Source organism: Arachis stenosperma, chromosome 7 (assembly GCF_014773155.1).
Source record: "Arachis stenosperma cultivar V10309 chromosome 7, arast.V10309.gnm1.PFL2, whole genome shotgun sequence".
NCBI lineage: Eukaryota > Viridiplantae > Streptophyta > Magnoliopsida > Fabales > Fabaceae > Arachis > Arachis stenosperma.
This window is the reverse complement of record NC_080383.1, coordinates 72,809,259-72,827,403: the sequence shown is the minus strand read 5'-3', so window position 1 is coordinate 72,827,403 and position 18,145 is coordinate 72,809,259. Positions and strand designations below refer to the sequence as shown.

Sequence of the window (18,145 nt, the reverse complement as noted above, 5' to 3'; positions counted from 1 at the left end):
TCAAGTGCAGCTTCTAGTTAGTCCATAGGAAGAAACAAAACTAGCAACAGTGCGACATAAGAAGTGTTTTTCCATCAATTCTGCCTGTTAATAGGATAAAACAATAAAGCAGCATTAACATCTGTAAACAATCATGCAAAAGGGCCAAATAAATTCAATTAACATGAATGAAATTCTACCTTGATCATTCCAAGTGCAAAAATATAGCCATGTCTCTTTCACTAGCTGCATTAACTACACATGCTGAACCTTGCTTTTACAATAGAAACACAGTAATGAGACTGGTAATAGACACACACTAATTCATAATATTCTAACAAGACAAAGTCAAATCACTGGTTTTCTTCTTATAACTTAAGAATGTAGAAACTAAAGTGCATTATCAATTTCTGTATACCTTTTTCAGGCTGCATAGATGCTGGCAAACTGCATCTGGTTCTTCTTTTCTCAAAAGTACAATGGAAACAGAAGCAACAGTGGATGCAGGTATTTGACCACCAGTCTTCTCTTCTACCCACTAATTGGATAAATATCTTTTAAAAAATTTATTCTTTTCCAATATAAAAAAAGTCAGCACAATCCAGTAATAAAAGGAACAAAGAGGCTTTTACATCACCCAGATTCGAAGATTTGTAGCCAAATGCAGCATCTTTAGCAAACTCTGTGTCCCCTGCAGGAATGCTGGATATGAGGCTTATAGAAGATGTCATATTCAAACATAATGAAAAAGAAGTACAAATAAAGAACCTACAAATTAAAACTCAGATCAACGTTCTTAACCAATTGGGTATTAAAACTCTTTGTTAAAATCCTGATTTTGTGTAGCTTCTCAACTAAGGCATATCTTGAGAATGCTTTCAGAACTGACTAAATCCTAAAAACCACAACCAGTAGCAAGTAAAACTTTCACGGCAATATCATTATCAATCGGAGTACTGTAGAACCTATAAGTTGCAGGAGTGTAGAACTTGAGTACAACAAAGTTGTAGTTGCATATGCATATAAATATATGTTTACCACAAAACAATAATATCTAAGATTTTCATAAATAACTCAGACAGATGTAGAATTAATCTATTATGACAGGATAGTTGTCCATCCCCACCATATATACGTCTCTGTGTGTGTGTTAAGAGCATATATACAGAAGGTTGATGAGCGGATAATTTATACGCTTTTTGACATTGTTTTTAGGTAGTTTTTAGTAAGTTCAAGCTACTTTTAGGGATGTTTTCATTAGTTTTTATGTTAAATTCACATTTCTGGACTTTACTATGAGTTTGTGTGTTTTTCTGTGATTTCAGGTAAATTCTGACTGAAATTGAGGGACTTGAGCAAAATTCTGAAAAAGGCTGACAAAAGGACTGCTGATACTGTTGGATTCTGACCTCCCTGCACTCGAAATGGATTTTCTGGAGCTACAGAACTCCAAATGGCGCGCTCTCAACGGCGTTGGAAAGTAGACATCCAGGGCTTTCCAGAAATATATAATAGTCCATACTTTATTCGGAAATTGACGACGTAACTTGGCATTGAACGCCAAGTTCATGCTGCTGTCTGGAGTTAAACGCCAGAAAAACGTCATGATCCGGAGTTGAACGCCCAAAACACGTCATAACTCGGAGTTCAACTCCAAGAGAAGCCTCAGCTCGTGGATTGATCAAGCTCAGCCCAAGCAGACACCAAGTGGGCCCCGGAAGTGGATTTATGCATCAATTACTTACTCATGTAAACCCTATGAGCTAGTTTATTATAAATAGAACATTTAACTATTGTATTAGACGTCTTTGATCATTCGGTCTTGTGACCACATGGGGGCTGGCCATTCGGCCATGCCTGAACCTTTTACTTATGTATTTTCAACGGTGGAGTTTCTGCACACCATAGATTAAGGGTGTGGAGCTCTGCTGTACCTCAAGTATTAATGCAATTCTATTTTCTTTTATTCAAATCTCTCTTATTCTTATTCCAAGATATTCATTCGCACCCAAGAACATGATGAATGTGATGATTATATGATCCTCATTATCATTCTCACTTATGAACGCGCGTGATTGACAACCACTTCCGTTCTACATGCAACAGAGCTTGAATGTGTATCTCTTAGATTCCCCAACAGAATCTTCGTGGTATAAGCTAGATAGATGGCGGCATTTATGAGGATCCGGAAAGTCTCACCTTGTCTGTGGTATTCCGAGTAGGATCCTGGGAATCCGGAAAGTCTAACCTTGTCTGTGGTATTCCGAGTAGGATTCCGGTAATGAATGACTGTGACGTGCTTCAGACTTGCAAGTGCTGGGCGTTAGTGACAAACGCAAAAGAATCAAGGGATTCTATTCCAGTAGGTGCGGGAACCAACCAGTGATTAGCCGTGCTGTGACAGAGCGCGTGAGCGTAGTTTTCACTGCGAGGATGGGATGTAGCCTTCGGCCAGGTGATGCCTCCAGACGATTAGCCATGCGAGTGACAGCCGCAGAGGACCATTTTCCCGAGAGGATTGAAAGTAGCCATTGTCGAACGGTGAACCCCTATAAACAGCTTGCCATGGAAAGGATTAAGAAGGATTGAGTTGAAGCGGGAGAATAGCAGGCGTCCTTGAGCATACAGTATCTCCATTCGCTTGTCTGAAATTCCCACCAAATGAATCTGCATAAGTATTCTATCCCTTTTTATTTTCTGTTTATTATTTATTTTAGAAAATCCATAATCAATTGGTTTAATCTGCCTAACTGAGATTTACAAGGTGACCATAGCTTGCTTCATACCAACAATCTCTGTGGGATCGACCCTTACTCACGTAAGGTTTATTACTTGGACGACCCAGTACACTTGCTGGTTAGTTGAACGGAGTTGTGAATTCAGCCAGTGCCATAATAATGATTTCATACAAAATAGTTAGAACATGGATCACAATTTCGTCCACCATGTTTTTGGCGCCGTTGCCGGGGATTGTTCGAGTATGGACAACTGACGGTTCATCTTGTTGCTCAGATTAGGTAATTTTCTTTTCAAAAATCTTTTTCAAAATTTTTCTTTTCTTTTTCATTTTTCCTCACATTATTTTCGAAAAAATTAATAAAAATACAAAAAAATTAAGAAAATCATAAAAATAAAAAATATTTTGTGTTTCTTGTTTGAGTCTTGAGTCAATTTTTAAGTTTGGTGTCAATTGCATGCTTTAAAAATTTTTCTTGCATTTTTCGAAAATCCCATGCATTCATAGTGTTCTTCATGATCTTCAAGTTGTTCTTGATAAGTCTTCTTGTTTGATCTTGATGTTTTCTTGTTTTGTGTTGTTTCTTGTTTTTCATGTGCATCTTTGCATTCATATTTTCCAAGCATTAAAAATTTCTAAGTTTGGTGTCTTGCATGTTTTCTTTGCATCAAAAATTTTTTCAAAATTATGTTCTTGATGTTCATCATGATCTTCAAAGTGTTCTTGGTGTTCATCTTGACATTCATAGCATTCTTGCATGCATTCATTGTTTTGATCTAAAAATTTCATGCATTGAGTATTTTTGTTGTTTTTCTCTCTCATAATTAAAAATTCAAAAATAAAAAAAATATATCTTTTCCTTATTTCCCTCCAAAATTTCGAAATTTTGGGTTGACTTGGTCAAAAATTTTCAAAATTAGTTGTTTCTTACAAGTCAAGTCAAAATTTCAATTTTAAAAATCTTATCTTTTCAAAATCTTTTTCAAAAATCATATCTTTTTCATTTTTTTTATTTTTTTCGAAAATTTCAAAAACATTTTTCAAATTATTTTCAAAATCTTTTCCTTATCTTTACATCATATTTTCGAAAATTCACTAATAATTAATGTGATTGGTTCAAGAATTTGAAGTTTGTTACTTTCTTGTTAAGAAAGGTCCAATCTTTAAGTTCTAGAATCTTATCTTGTAGTTTCTTGTTAGTGAAGTAAATAATTTCAAAATTTTTGAACTAAATCTTTTTATCTTTTATTTGATCTTTTTCAAAAATTTTATCTTTTTCAAAATTTGATTTCAAAATATCTTATTTAACTTGCTATCTTCTTATCTTTTTCAATTTTGATTTCAAATCTTTTTCAATCAACTAACTAACTTCTTGCTTGTTTCTTATCTTTTTCAAAACCACCTAACTACTTTTCTCTCTCTAATTTTCGAAAATATCTCTTCCCTTTTTCAAAAATTCTTTTTAATTGACTAATTGTTTCATGTTTAATTTTAATTACATTTTATCTCTAATTTTCGAAAATTACTAACCTCTTTTTCAAAATTATTTTCGAAATTTCTCCTCTCTCTCTTTTTATTCTATTTAATTATTTAATTACTAACACTTCTCTTCACCTCTCTTCATCCAAAAATCCGAATCTTCTTCTTCATCCTTCTACCCCTTTCTTCTTCTACTAGCATAAAGGAATCTCTATACTGTGACATAGAGGATTCCTCTTTCTTTTCTTGTTTTCTTCTCTTTCATATGAGCAGGAACAAGGATAAAGGCACTCTTGTTGAAATTGATCCAGAACCTGAAAGGACTCTGAAGAGAAAATTAAGAGAAGCTAAATTACAACAATCCAGAAACAACCTTTCAGAAATTTTCAAACAAGAGAAGGAGATGGAAGCCGAAAATAATAATAATAATGCAAGGAGAATGCTTGGTGACTTCACGAAGCCAACGTCCAAGTTTGATGGAAGAAGCATCTCCATTCCTGCCATTGGAGCCAATAACTTTGAGCTGAAACCTCAGCTAGTTGCCTTAATGCAACAAAACTGCAAGTTTTATGGACTTCCATCTGAAGATCCTTACCAGTTTTTAACTGAGTTCTTGCAGATCTGTGAGACTGTAAAGACGAATGGGGTTGATCCTGAAGTCTACAGACTCATGCTTTTCCCTTTTGCTGTAAGAGACAGAGCTAGAATATGGTTGGATTCACAACCTAAGGATAGCCTGGACTCCTGGGATAAGCTGGTCACTGCCTTCTTGGATAAATTCTTTCCTCCTCAAAAGCTGAGCAAGCTGAGAGTGGATGTTCAAACCTTCAAACAAAAAGATGGTGAATCCCTCTATGAAGCTTGGGAAAGATACAAGCAGTTGACCAAAAGGTGTCCATCTGACATGTTTTCAGAATGGACCATATTAGATATATTCTATTATGGTCTCTCTGAATTTTCGAAAATGTCATTGGACCATTCTGCAGGTGGATCTATTCATCTGAAGAAAACGCCTGAAGAGGCACAAGAACTCATTGACATGGTTGCAAACAACCAATTCATGTACACTTCTGAGAGGAATTCCGTGAACAATGGGATACCTCAAAAGAAAGGAGTTCTTGAAATTGATACTCTGAATGCCATATTGGCTCAGAACAAAGTGTTGATTCAACAGGTCAACATGATCTCTCAAAATCTGAATGGATTGCAACATGCATCCAACAGTACTAGAGAGGCAGCTTCTGAAGAAGCTTATGATCCTGAGAACCCTGCCATGGCAGAGGTTAATTACATGGGTGAACCTTATGGAAACACCTATAACTCATCATGGAGAAATCATCCAAATTTCTCATGGAAAGATCAACAAAAACCTCAACAAGGTTTTAACAATGGTGGACGCAACAGGCTGGGCAATAGCAAGCCATATCCATCATCTTCTCAGCAACAGACAGAGAATTCTGAACAAAACACCTCTAATTTAGCCAATGTAGTCTCTGATCTGTCAAAGGCCACTTTCAGTTTCATGAATGAAACAAGATCCTCCATTAGAAATTTGGAGGCACAAGTGGGCCAGCTGAGTAAGAAAGTCATTGAAACTCCTCCCAGTATTCTCCCAAGCAATACAGAAGAAAATCCAAAAGGAGAGTGCAAGGCCATTGACATAGTCAATATGGCCGAATGCACAAGGGAGGAGGAGGACGAAAATCCTAGTGAGAAAGACCTCCTAGGACGTCCCTCAAGCAAGAAGGAGTTTCCTATTGAGGATCCAAAGGAATCTGAGGCTCATACAGAGACCATAGAGATTCCATTAAATCTCCTTCTGCCATTCATGAGCTCTGAAGACTATTCATCCTCTGAAGAGGATGAAGATGTAACTGGAGAGCAAGTTGCTCAATATTTAGGACCTATCATGAAGCTGAATGCCAAGTTGTTTGGTAATGAGACTTGGGAAAGTGAACCTCCCTTGCTCATTAATGAACTGGATACTTGGATTCAGAAAATTCTACCTCAAAAGAAACAAGATCCTGGCAAGTTCTTAATACCTTGTACCATAGGCACCATGATCTTTGAAAAAGCTCTGTGTGACCTGGGGTCAGGAATAAATCTAATGCCACTCTCTGTAATGGAGAAGCTGGAGATCATTGAGGTACAACCTGCCTTGTTCTCATTACAACTGGCAGACAAGTCATTGAGACAAGCTTATGGAATAGTAGAGGACGTGTTAGTAAAGGTTGAAGGCCTTTACATCCCTGCTGATTTCATAATCTTAGACACTAGGAAGGAAGAGGATGATTGCATCATCCTTGGAAGACCTTTCCTAGCCACAGCAGGAGCTGTGATAGATGTCAACAGAGGTGAGTTAGTCCTTCAATTGAATGGGAACTACCTTGTGTTTAAGGCACATAGCCATCCCTCTGTGACAGAAGAGAGTAAGCATGAAGAGCTTCTCTCAGTTCAGAGTCAAGAAGAGCCCAGACAGTCAAACTCTAAGTTTGGTGTTGTGAGGCCACAACCAAACTCTAAGTTTGGTGTTAAAATCCTATATCCAAACTCTAAGTTTGGTGTGGACAACTATACAACATTGACCTGATCACCTTGTGGCTCCATGAGAGCCACTGTCAAGCTATTGACATTAAAGAAGCGCTTATTGGGAGGCAACCCAATTTTATTTATCTAATTTTTATTTTATTGTTATTTTATGTTTTATTAGGTACATGATCATGAGGAGTCACGAAAAAAATCATAAAAATTAAAAACAGCAGAAGAAAAAAATTTCACCCTGGAGGATGCACAGGCTGGCGTTCAACGCCAGTAAGGTGCATCTGGCCGGCGTTCAACGCCAGAACAGAGCATCATTCTGGCGCTGAACGCCAGAAACAAGCAACATTCTGGCGCTGAACGCCAGGAATGTGCCCAGAGAGGAAAAACTGGCGCTGAACGCCAGTAACAAGCATGAAACTGGCGTTCAACGCCAGAAACATGCTTTACATGGGCGTTGAACGCCCAGAATGTGCACCAATGGGCGTTTAAACGCCAGAATGATGCACAAAGGCATTTTACATGCCTATTTGGTGCAGGGATGGAATTTCTTGACACCTCAGGATCTGTGGACCCCACAGGATCACCACAGGATCTGTGGACCCCACAGGATTCCCACCTACCTCGCCCTCTCTCTCTCCATTCATGGTCATCCCTTCTGTTTTTCATTCACCACCCACATTTATCCACTCTTCCCCATACACCCCACCTACCTTTACAATTCAACTTCTCCTTCCCACCCAATCCCACCCATATAGCCGAATCCATCTCCCCTCACTCTCCTCCATTTTCTTCTTCTTCTTCTTCTTCTTCTCTTCTTTCTTCTCTTGCTCGAGGGCGAGCAATATTTTAAGTTTGGTGTGGTAAAAGCATAGATTTTTTGCTTTTTCATTACCATTAATGGCACCTAAAGCCAGAGAAACCTCAAAGGGAAGACAAAAAGCTTCCACCTCTGAGTCATGGGAGATGGAAAGACTAATATAAGCCGTCATAGCTCAGTGGTAGAACATGTGGCTGCAAATCAAGAGATCCCTGAGATACCTCAGGGGATAAGTTGTCCTCCACACAAATATTGGAAGCAACTAAGGGGAGGAACACCAAAATTACTAGGAATCATTCAACAGAAGCAAGGAAGAGACATAGAGGAGCTCAAAGAGCACCATTGGTTCTCCAAGAAGGCGCCACCCTCACTCAGGTGGATTCATTCCTTGTTCTTTATTTCTTTCTATTTTTTCGGTTTTTAATATTATGTTTATCTATGTTTTGTGTCTTTATTTCATGATCATTAGTATGTAACCATGCCTTAAAGCTATTAATAAAATCCATTAATCCTTCACTTCTCTTAAATGAAAAATGTTTTAATTCAAAAGAACAAGAAGCACATAAATTTTGAAAATAGCTCTTGAATTTAGTTTAATTATATTGATGTGGTGACAATACTTTTTGTTTTCTGAATGAATGCTTGAACAGTGCATATGTCTTTTGATCTTGTTGTTTATGAATGTTAAAATTGTTGGCTCTTGAAAGAATGATGAACAAAGAGAAATGTTATTGATGATCTGAAAAATCATGTAATTGATTCTTGAAGCAAGAAAAAGCAGTGAAAAAGAAGAAGCTTGCGAAAAAAAAAAAGAAGGAGCAGTAGAAAAAGCCAATAGCCCTTAAAGCCAAAAGGCAAGGGTAAAAAGGATTCAAGGCTTTGAGCATCAATGGATAGGAGGGCCCAAGAAAATAAAATCCAGGCCTAAGCGGCTAAATCAAGCTGTCCCTAACCATGTGCTTGTGTCATGAAGGTCCAAGTAAAAAGCTTGAGACTGAGTGGTTAAAGTCGTGATCCAAAGCAAAAAAGAGTGTGCTTAAGAGCTCTGGACACCTCTAACTGGGGACTTTAGCAAAGCTGAGTCACAATCTAAAAAGGTTCACCCAGTTATGTGTCTATGGCATTTATGTATCCGGTGGTAATACTGGAAAACAAAATGCTTAGGGCCACGGCCAAGACTCAAAAAGTAGCTGTGTTCAAGAATCAACATGCTTAACTAGGAGAATCAATAACACTATCCGAAATTCTAAGTTCCTAGAGAAGCCAATCATTCTAAACTTCAAAGGAAAAAGTGAGATGCCAAAACTGTTCAGAAGCAAAAAGCTACAAGTCCCGCTCATCTAATTAGAATTAATATTCATTGATATTCTGGAATTTATAGTATATTCTCTTCTTTTTATCCTATTTGATTTTCAGTTGCTTGGGGACAAGCAACAATTTAAGTTTGGTGTTGTGATGAGCGGATAATTTATACGCTTTTTGACATTGTTTTTAGGTAGTTTTTAGTAAGTTCAAGCTACTTTTAGGGATGTTTTCATTAGTTTTTATGTTAAATTCACATTTCTGGACTTTACTATGAGTTTGTGTGTTTTTCTGTGATTTCAGGTAAATTCTGACTGAAATTGAGGGACTTGAGCAAAATTCTGAAAAAGGCTGACAAAAGGACTGCTGATGCTGTTGGATTCTGACCTCCCTGCACTCGAAATGGATTTTCTAGAGCTACAGAACTCCAAATGGCGCGCTCTCAACGGCGTTGGAAAGTAGACATCCAGGGCTTTCCAGCAATATATAATAGTCCATACTTTATTCGGAAATTGATGACGTAACTTGGCGTTGAATGCCAAGTTCATGCTGCTGTCTGGAGTTAAACGCCAGAAAAACGTCATGATCCGGAGTTGAACGCCCAAAACACGTCATAACTCGGAGTTCAACTCCAAGAGAAGCCTCAGCTCGTGGATTGATCAAGCTCAGCCCAAGCAGACACCAAGTGGGCCCCGGAAGTGGATTTATGCATCAATTACTTACTCATGTAAACCCTAGGAGCTAGTTTATTATAAATAGAACATTTAACTATTGTATTAGACGTCTTTGATCATTCGGTCTTGTGACCACATGGGGGCTGGCCATTCGGCCATGCCTGAACCTTTTACTTATGTATTTTCAACGGTGGAGTTTCTGCATGTAACACCCTACCATACAGAGCCTTATGCTTAAGTCATAATTCAGAGATGGCAAGGTATTACGACCTCTAAAAATAAAAAATTAGTACGTATAGTAGTATGAATGATTAATTATAACTAGGAGCCTTTGTAGAAAAAGGGGTAAACAAAAATCGCAACTCGAAAGCGCAACACTCCGATCGATAACGTAACGAACAAGGATAACCAACGCGAGATTATATATATACAAAGGAGTGTCAAAAACAGGAATATCAAGACTCAAGATCCGGCTGCGAAGATAACCGGTCCGAGCATAGCAGTATATACATATGATGAAATAAGGAAAACCCCAAAGGAAACCCAAAGGGACACAAATACATAAAACCTATTCTCCAAAATCTCCCATAAGAGGAGTCATCACAGTTTGTATTATTTAATGGAGATAAGAGTATCTATGCAAAACATATAAACCAAAACATAGTCCCCAAGAACAAGGAATCTTCGCAAATCTAGAAGTCTCCAGCATGCCTCAGCGGGAAACCTCACGTCCTGCATCTGAAAACCACAAAATCCGCATGGGTGAGAACCAGAGGTCCCCAGCATGGTAACAGCTTCCACATATATAATACATAATAATAGAGGAAAGCCAAAGGCAATCCTAGAACTTCCTCCAGATAATATCAAAGCTTATAAACAAGCTAAACCATATAAGGGCATCTGACTAAAGATTCTTCAGTCTAACTAATACTTCCCTTTCCAATTCCTTCTCACCTCCCAACCACCAGCAGGAGTATAATGTAACAAACACAGTTATATCAGACAAAGAATATACAAATAGGAGCAGTTAAGACATTTAGACAATTAGCAAGTAATATGCAGTCAAATAGGCAATCTCAAACAATTCACATAGTATGCATATGATGAATGCCTGTCCCTAGTGGCTGATGATATCATCTTGTCGGTTATAGAGCCAACCCGACAAGTCCTGGTCGCTAACCATTGGACTGTCCCTCTGTCGCGCATCCCCAACTCGAGTTATACTCGTTAAAAACTTGATCATAACCATGATCCATATCCATCACCCTCACTGGTGAATATTTCGGGGGCGAGCTCATCCGGGTCTTTCACAGTGCCCGACCACACTTACGACATAGGGTCACCAGAGTATCAAGTCTCAACCTGGAGCACATGGTGGCTAGCCACTGCTACTACCCAAGGAAACTCGTATCTCAGATAGTGGAAGTGCAAATCACAATTATCAATAATTCAGCATAAACATGCATGAATCCTCATCCATGGATCAACATCCATATCAGCCATCCGGCTCACGGTTCAGTCCAGAACCAGCCAATATTCATAGCATACACAGCTATTCCGGCTCACGGTTAAATCCATAACCAGCCAATATTCATAGCATACACAGCTATTCCGGCTCACGGTTAAATCCATAACCAGCCATTTCATTAACAATTACAGCCTTTCGGCCCATGGCATAACAAGCACTTCCACCACCATCCTCCGCATCTCACATAATCATCTTGATCCTCATTGATCATTCATATTTCCCTTGCTTCACTCGCAAGTTAACTCATTCACTAGCCCCTTTTTAATAGCTAGGCATGCCATAATGATTTAAGACATAAATGGTGAGATCGGAGGCTTAAAAGTATGAGATTTGGCTTTTAAAACTCAAAAATCAACTTTGGGATGAAAACAGGGCCACGCATACGCGCACTCCACGCGCACGCGTGGATGGCCTCCAAAAACTTATCGACGCGCAAGCGTCATGCACGCTAACGCGTGGGTTCAAAATTTGCCAATCGACGCGCACGCGTCTACCACGCGTACGCGCGGGTGTTCTCGTGCCCCAGGCACAACACCGGCACAATTCTGGCATAACTCTCTGGAAAATGGCTGGGCATTGGGTGCAGCACAATCGGCGCGCCCGCGCACATCACGCGTACGCGTGGATGGCACTTCTCGGAAGATCGGCGCGTACGCGCCAGGTGCGCCCACGCGCAAGGGGTCATTCTGCTAAAAATTTTCTAAGTTAAAAGCTGCAGAATTTCACAGATTTACACCCCAATCTTCCAACGGACATAACTTCCTCATTTTAAATCGTTTTTCACCCGTTCTTCGAACGGTATGGACATCCCGGATCCAATTTCATTTCTAAATAGATTTGGTACAAAACGGAGATCCGTAGTCCAAGTTATGTCCCGTCAAAGTATGCCCAAAAACCATATTTTCATACAAAACCACAATATGCCATTTTCAAAACAAACCATTTTCAACTCTTTTCAAAATCAATCAAAACATGCCAATTTCATCCCATTTTCTTTGAAATCAATCAAAATGTGTCAAATTCAACGTCAAGCCTCCTCAACTCACACATTGACACATTATCACAATTTACCAAAATCACTATCTCATCATTTTACCCCACTTCACCCAAGTGGCTCAAACCCAAACATATTGACATATCATATACTATTCCTCATGCCAATTTTCAACAACACCAATTCCAATTAACCATCATTATACATAATCAATATCATATTCACCATCAACATGGTTCAACCCACAATTCAACCATAACCAATCATCAAGCATATATCACAACATGCATACTTCTCATACATCATACCATTAAGGCATCAATAATCATCATCACATATATGACCACATCATATATCTCAATCATTTAACAACATCAACCATTCAATGCCTATCTTAGGACCTCTAGCCTAAGTATTTCCTACCACATTACATATTAGATACGGGAAACCGAAATCATACCTTAGCCGATTTTCCCAAGCTCCACCGGAGCACTTCCAAACCAAATATCCACAAGCTCTCAAGGCCTCAATACCTCCAAGAACAGATTTTTCACCACCAAACCCTTTCCAAGCTTTTCAAAATCACCAATCAAGCTCCAATATCCACACATACACAACCTAAGCCACAACCATCATACCCATACACAACATCTCAAAACCCAAGCATCATAAAACAACAAAATACACTAGGGTTGAGAATCTTACCACACCCAAGGTCCAAGGAGACAAGATTAACCTTCTTCTTCAAGAGAGTTTGGTCCTATAACATCAAAGAACCCAAAATCTCAACATTTCACCCATGAAACTCGAAAATAAAGGCTGAGATTTCGAACAGCAACACGTGGCTTACCTCAAGATTGATTATATGGGTTTTGTAGAACTCTCCGCGGTGAACGCGTGGCCGCAAACGGGGCGGCAATCGGAGCTCTAGATCAAAAGTTATGATGGTTTGAAGATCAACCAAGGGAGAGAACTTGAGAGAGTGTTCTTCCTCCCTTTCTCTCTAATTTCAGCTTGTGTGTGTAACAATTGAGGAGAGAGAGTGCTGAAAACTAGGGTTTTGGTTAAGTTATGTTGGGCCAAGGGCCCACTTTGGGTCCGGTTGGCCCGGTTTGGCCCGTTCGGTCCAATCTTGGTCCGAATTCTATAAAATTGGTACCAAAATTCTCGTCTCAGTCTCCTCTATCACATTTAGCCATAAAAATCACATTTTAGGCTTTCTAGAATAAATTCTCATTTATGGGTTAATTAGCCGTTAATTAACCAGGTTTTACACTGCACACCATAGATTAAGGGTGTGGAGCTCTGCTGTACCTCAAGTATTAATGCAATTCTATTTTCTTTTATTCAAATCTCTCTTATTCTTATTCCAAGATATTCATTCACACCCAAGAACATGATGAATGTGATGATTATATGATCCTCATTATCATTCTCACTTATGAACGCGCGTGATTGACAACCACTTCCGTTCTACATGCAACAGAGCTTGAATGTGTATCTCTTAGATTCCCCAACAGAATCTTCGTGGTATAAGCTAGATAGATGGCGGCATTTATGAGGATCCGGAAAGTCTCACCTTGTCTGTGGTATTCCGAGTAGGATCCTGGGAATCCGGAAAGTCTAACCTTGTCTGTGGTATTCCGAGTAGGATTCCGGTAATGAATGACTGTGACGTGCTTCAGACTTGCAAGTGCTGGGCGTTAGTGACAAACGCAAAAGAATCAAGAGATTCTATTCCAGTAGGCGCGGGAACCAACCAGTGATTAGCCGTGCTGTGAGAGAGCGCGTGAGCGTAGTTTTCACTGCGAGGATGGGATGTAGCCTTCGGCCAGGTGATGCCTCCAGACGATTAGCCATGCGAGTGACAGCCGCAGAGGACCATTTTCCCGAGAGGATTGAAAGTAGCCATCGTCGAACGGTGAACCCCTATAAACAGCTTGCCATGGAAAGGATTAAGAAGGATTGAGTTGAAGCGGGAGAATAGCAGGCGTCCTTGAGCATACAGTATCTCCATTCGCTTGTCTGAAATTCCCACCAAATGAATCTGCATAAGTATTCTATCCCTTTTTATTTTCTGTTTATTATTTATTTTAGAAAATCCATAATCAATTGGTTTAATCTGCCTAACTGAGATTTACAAGGTGACCATAGCTTGCTTCATACCAACAATCTCTGTGGGATCGACCCTTACTCACGTAAGGTTTATTACTTGGACGACCCAGTACACTTGCTGGTTAGTTGAACGGAGTTGTGAATTCAGCCAGTGCCATAATAATGATTTCATACAAAATAGTTAGAACATGGATCACAATTTCGTCCACCAAAGGTACTTACCAATACTTTGCTCATGGCAGCTACTCTTAGTGGCAATGGCCTCAAATTACTTTTAATTTGGGGAACAACAAATGGTGAAATAGTAGAATTCATGGATGTAGATGATGATATCACTTCTATGATATATGATTGTGCCCTTGACTTTGAGAATCCAGAACCCTAGACAAGAGAAGAAGAAAATAAGAGGCAGGGAATACTTCATATTAATATAAAATAATGAACATTGAAGATATCATAAGAACCAGAATAAAAAATATTTGAACTTTTTTGTTCGTGGCAAATGCTTCTTGAACTGTCTCTGCATCACGCTGTCGCTTTGTCTGAGATGCCTTCCTTGTATCAATCCCCAATTCAGAAGAAGAGTCCTCCCTGTAGCAAATTTGAATCCTATAAACAATAGCATAGATCCAAAGTTGAACAGCGACAAGCAGCATAGTAAAGTTCAAACCTTTTATAACGAACACTCCAGCCTCCCTCACCATCTAAGGATAAAACTACATCATGGAATGTAACTAATGCTGGACAATATGATATGGTAATGCATGATGTTCCCATGGCCCGAACTTTAGTACAAAACCGTTCTTCCATGTTAGTTGTGACAGCACTTGTGCATTGATCCAGAATTACAAATTTAGGCTTATGGTAGAAAAGCCTAGCCATGCCAATCTTTGTTGCTCACCCAAAGAAAGTTCATCACCCCAGTTTACCTCTTTTTCAGGGGGGTAACGGTCCAAAAGATACTCAAAATCAACCTTGGACAGATGTGCAAGCAATTCAGATGAATAATAAAGTAAAGAAATATAAAAAATATAACTAAACAGTAATGTGCCATTGAAAAACAAAGTAGAACAAGATATGACATTCACATTTTTTAATAGCTCCACCATCCCATTATCTGTAAGCGATTCAACCTCTTAACCTGCAGTGAGTGGGTAAATTAACTGATCACGAAGTGTTCCTACAGCAGTGTATGGCCTTTGTGGCACATAAAAGATTTCCTTATTAAGATCAGAGCCAATGCCATGTTTCACAATATGTCCAGATACCAATGGCCAAAGATCGCCTAAAACCCAAAATAGTGAGCTTTTTCCACTGCCATTTGGACCTTCAGCAAGAGAAATATGAATGCTATATCAAAACAATTGACCACTAGGAATCCTTTTTTTTTAAATCGATAATAACAGAGTAACATCAATGTCAAGGCTGACTAACCTCAACAAGAAAGTGAAACAAAAAAGGACCACAAAGCAGAGAATTCAGATGACTACCTGTAATCAATAGATTCGATCCTGACTCAACCCGAAGAGTCAAGTCATCCACTAAGACATTACCAGTGGGAGTTACAACCTGAATTTTGGGAGCAATATCAATATCATAATAATAACAAAATCATAATGACAAGTTCAGGTATATAGATGGTTCATTGAAATTACTTGCCTTGACACCAGAGAATTCAATGTAGTTAGCTTCACTTATGAAACTTCTACTTCCTCGTCTTTGGAATGAAGATTTCTCATTCTTCAGGCTTGGCTCCCTTGATACAGCCATTAACTCATGAATGCGATCAGCATAACCACTATAAAATATATAGTTTAATTGGAATATATAGGCTTGAACTTTGCAAGGATTTGTATATAACATATGCCTACATACCAAGAATAAAAACCGATATCAACTTCTAAAAAGGATAAATGACAGATTTAATATACCTGAGTCGATTGAGCCGTCTTGCACTAATAAAAAGAGTTCCCAGTGACTGAAATAGGGAAACAATAACACTAGTATGATATCTTAGATTCCTTAGCATCTCTGCACGCCCTAAAATTGATCTGTCAGACCTTAGATGGCCAGAAAAGAAAGGTTCAATTATCAGAATAACAGCAACTATAGTACTAAGGTACTTTAATAAAAAGTCCTGAATCATGCCAAACCACCGATGGTCATGTAGGACACTACTCAAATGCCTAACCAATGTCTTAAACTTCTGTTGAATATGGGATTTTTATCTCATCTCTCCACTATAAAATGCTATACTTTCCGAGTGAGTCCTCAATTGCGAGTGAAGCTGTCGATAGTCTCCTTCCAGTTGCTGCTCTCTAGACATTAGTTTACCATGAGCCAACGTCATCAAAATCAATATCAAATTACGAAAGTTAAAAACTATAGAAAGCAATGGCCTACCATGAATTTTAGGTCAAAAAAGCTTAGATTGCAGAAATTAATTCATCAAAATCAGAGTAAATTTGTAGATTCAAACAAAGCACAAAAGCAGAGTATGATAAACCTAAATCTGGCACAGAAAAATTGAGCCCTAAGATTTATCACGAAGAACAGAATCACAAAATCAGGATATATATACCTGAAATTTGAGATGGTTACGAGAAGAACTGAGAGAGCGAGTTGAGATTAGATGGAATATGAGCCAGAAGGAGCAGATGCGATGAGAGCGGCGACAGAGAGAGCTCTGCGACGATGGGAGTAGATGCGACGAGAGCGGCGGCGGAAGGATCTCGTGCGACACAAGGGATGACAGAGAAAGATTGTGCGACGCAACGGCGGCAGCGGCGGTGGCGGAAGAAGCAGAAGTAACAGCTATGGAGAAAAGAAGTAGCTCGTGCTACGGAGAGAAGAAGAAGCCCGTGTTTCATTTGGAAGAAGCTCGTGTTTCATTTGGGTTTAATTCAATATTTTCGACGGAAAATTTTAAATTACAGACAAATTTTTCATCTGTAATAATTTAATAAAATATAGTATTTTTGTTCATTTAATTATAGATGAATTTTTTTCCTGTAATCTTTTTTCACGAAAAAAATTAATTTTTCCAACAGAATTATCGACGGATTTTCTTTTTCGTCTATAATTTATGCTAATTCATTTTTTTTGTTTTCTGACAAAAATCCCTTTGAAATTTCGTCTGTATTTCCGTGGGATAAAATCCGTCGAAAATATCCATCTGTAATAATTAGTTTTCTAGTAATGTTTTTGTTGGTTTAAATGTTTGTTATGTTTGGGTTTGGATGTTTATTTGGTAAGGTTTTGTATGTTTATGTTGTAAGCATGTTGGATGTTTCAATATGAATGTAGATAGTTATTGGTTGTTAGGTTTTAGATGTTTATTTTTGTCCTTTTCGAATGTTTTTGTGTCAATGTGTTGGTTTTCTTTTCGTTATTTTTTTCGGATGTCTCCTTTTTTAGTTGAGGGTTTCTTGTTAGGTTTCACGTATTTATTTTTCACGTATTTTGGATGTTTTTTATTATATAATGTATGCTTTTAGTCTGGATTTGGATATTTATTGGTTGTTAGATTACAAATGTTTCTATTAGGTTATGTTTGAATGTTCTTTTTTAAATGTTTAGGTTGTTATTCTCTTTATTTTTTCTGGTAGTCTTATTTATTTGATTTTGTATAATTTGTGGATGAGGTTTCATATCTTTATATAACAAGTATTTTGAATTTTTTTTGTTACGTGGATATTTTTAGTATGATTTTGGGTGTTTCTAAGTTAGTTGATTTCAGATATTTTTAATCCTTTTTTTGGATGTTCTTTTTCAATGTTTTGGTTGTCTTTTCTTTGTGTTAGCTAATGGTTCTCATTTCGGTTGGTTTGAATGTTTTTTATATTTAGTTTTTGTATGTTTATTTTGCAAGCATTTTAGATATTCCTTTTTGTTAAATACTAGATGTTTTCAGTATGAATTTAAATATTTATTGATTGTTAGATTTTAGATGTTTCTTGTAGGTCATGTTAGGAGTTAC

General features: G+C 38.2%; 1 non-coding gene and 1 pseudogene across 1 annotated transcript; both read right to left on the bottom strand.

Annotated features, from left to right (window-relative positions):
• On the bottom strand, positions 1–16,516 carry LOC130939924 (ABC transporter D family member 1-like; annotated as a pseudogene).
• LOC130942689 (small nucleolar RNA R71) lies at positions 4,998–5,101 on the bottom strand. The gene has a single exon (XR_009071252.1). It is a non-coding gene; the product is annotated as a small nucleolar RNA R71 (small nucleolar RNA).
• Positions 16,517–18,145: the final 1,629 nt, after the last annotated feature.